This window comes from Stenella coeruleoalba (assembly GCF_951394435.1).
Source record: "Stenella coeruleoalba genome assembly, chromosome: X".
NCBI classification, from domain to species: domain Eukaryota; kingdom Metazoa; phylum Chordata; class Mammalia; order Artiodactyla; family Delphinidae; genus Stenella; species Stenella coeruleoalba.
In genome coordinates this window covers 71,674,959-71,677,627 of record NC_137152.1, presented here as the reverse complement: position 1 = coordinate 71,677,627, position 2,669 = coordinate 71,674,959, and the positions used below count along the sequence as shown (strand labels likewise).

Below are 2,669 nucleotides of genomic sequence, written 5' to 3'. Positions count from 1 at the left end.
ACAGTTCAGCTTTAGACCAGGGATATAGGAAATTAAGGGTTTAGTGTCTGAATCATCAGAAGGCTTAATTTTTAAGGAAGACGTTCTGATAAAGTCAGAGGAAAAGGAATTGGGGAGAGTTTCAGAGAAAAGAAATTTAGTGAGAGAATTAGTATCGGGGAAACTAAGGGTATAGAGTAGTAAGGGAAGGAGGAAGATGATGCTGGGTGTAGAGTTAGGCCACAAAATGCTGAAAAAGAAAGTCAAGATGGTACCAGAGTCAGAGCCTTGGACAAAAAAAAGCCATGGAATAAGAGCCTGAGGTTTTCAGAGCCATTCTATCTTTCTTCATTTATATGTTTGCTTCAGTTAATTTTATTTTATTTTATTCTTTTTAATAAGTGATTATTCATTTTTTTATAAATTTAATTATTTTTGGCTGCATTGGGTCTTTTCTGCTGCACACGGGCTTTCTCTAGTTGCAGCGAGTGGAGTCTACTCTTCGTCATGGTGCGTGGGCTTCTCTTTGTGGTGGCTTATCTTGTTGCGGAGCACAGGCTCTAGGCATGCAGGCTTTAGTAGTTGTGGCATGTGGGCTCAGTAGTTGTGGCTTGAAGGCTGTAGAACACAGGCTTAGTAGTTGTGGCACACAGCCTTAGTTGTTGCATGACATGTGGGGTCTTCCTGTACCAGGGCTAGAACCCATGTCCCCTGCATTGGTGGGGGGATTCTTAAAACTGCACCACCAGTGAAGGCCTGCCTCGGTTAATTTTAAATTCGTATTTTGCAGAAAGGGAATTATAGACTTTTGCTAATATTGGAAAACCTCAAAATAACAATAGAAATAAGCAGTCACTCAGTTTTGGAAACTTTTGAGCTGTTGTAGTCCAATTTGCTTTTAAGGAACTTAAGTTTGGGGATTTTGAAAGTTCTCCATGATGGCCATTGGTATTATAAATTGCCTTAGGTCAGGTAGGTTCATTTAGTTAGAAAGCACATGAGGAAGGGCCATGGTTTTTAAACATAAAATTGTCTGGAAGCCCTATAGGGGGTGCATCCTCAAAATATTTAGATGACTGGAATCTCGTTTCCTTTAGAATAAAAGAATAATTTTCACACAGCTTAAACAGCTCAATACAAACAGCTTGTACCTCAAACAGCCTGTAAACATAATACCTACCAGTTATAAGAAAACAGCTTGGTCTCAGAGGAGCCAGGCCAAAGGCTTTCCAACCCATTTCCATAGGACAGCCCCTAATCCAAAAGAATAGGCTTAATGCTGAGAAACTGGTACAGTTTTGTGTAACAACCCCTTTTCCTAAAAGAAAGGTTTGAAGGCTAGCCAGTTTTAGAAGAAACAGCCTGTTTCCAAAGGGAATGGGCCAGAGGCTGGCCAGTTTCAGTTAAAACAGTCTGATCTCTAGATCAGACCAACGTGCCATATGAGTACTTCAATACAGAACAAAGCCTTAACCAGAAAAAAAAAGAGAAACCTTTAAATAGATCCTGAATAAATCCTGGAAAGCTTCAAATGCATAGAAGGCATGAGCTCAGATACAGTAGAAAGACATACCTTCAAACTCCGAGGTTGGCAAGAAAAGCACTGAGCTATTGGAGTTCAATTTTTGTTTTTATTTTTTGTTTGTTTTTTTTTTTTAAGCTGAGTTCTCTGAATATTTATTACAATGGGTCATCAGCAGTAACAGGGCTGGGGGAAAGACACACGAGGCTCATTTGCCCTTCAGGTAGATCTTGGGTGTCTGCCAACCTGGGGGCTTCCTTCAGGCCCGCCTCCCGCCAGATGCACCTCAGGTGTCTCTCCAACTTCATCTGCTTCCGATTCAGGTGTCCTTCCCTGACTTTTTGCCACAGGTACCAGGTCCTTTTGACCAGCTTGTGTTACTTGTGATGATTCCACTTCTGCCGGTGGATCTTGAGCACATTTTTGCACTGTATCTGGGGTGCATCCCAGACCTCCTTACCACTCTGCTCGACCCCTTCCCCCACCTGGCTGGTGGACACTCATAGAGTTGGGCTAGAGACACAGTCCCTGGGGTCCCAGCGTCCAGTCTGGGCAGGGGGTAGTGAACAGTCAGCCAGCCCTCCAGGGGGCTGATGGACATCTTCCTGGGGACCCGCATCTCCTCAAGCTACATGTGGACCCACCTGCCAGGGAAGGAGGCAACCCCACTTGGGCCTGTTGGTTGTGTGCTGTAGCGAGGCCTGCAGTCATGCCTGCCCAGCACCCCAAAGACAGGCCAGGGCGCACTGCAGCCTGCCCAGGGAACAGCCTTGAGCAGCTGGGAAGTCAGACACACCACGAACATGGTCTGTGTGTAGTGGCACCCCAGACGCTCAGAAGAGCCTCCCTGAGCCTAACTTCACCCCGAGGCACCCACCGGTTGGGTGGTGTCGACACTCCGGTCTTAGGACCCAAGCCCCAACCGGCTGCGTCCACCTCGGCTGTCCCTGGAGCCCACGCGCCGCAGCCTCACATCGACTCTTCCCAGACGCAGCCGGGAGACTCAACTGACCATTCCGCTGCCGCCAATTTGGGGTTTTGCACCTGTTTGCTCACCAGCCATGGAGCCTTTAAGGGTCTTCTCTGGTCCCCTTATAGGTCACCGAAATATTGACATAAAACAAATAGACTGCAAGATTTTTCTCCAGGAAAAATGGGTTTATTCTGC

The 2,669-nt window shown here is 46.2% G+C and overlaps 1 pseudogene across 1 annotated transcript; it reads right to left on the bottom strand.

The window, feature by feature from the left end:
- Window positions 1-1,709: 1,709 nt before the first annotated feature.
- Window positions 1,710-2,306, bottom strand: LOC307180351 (small ribosomal subunit protein mS38-like; annotated as a pseudogene). The gene has a single exon. The product of its transcript is annotated as a small ribosomal subunit protein mS38-like (transcript).
- Window positions 2,307-2,669: the final 363 nt, after the last annotated feature.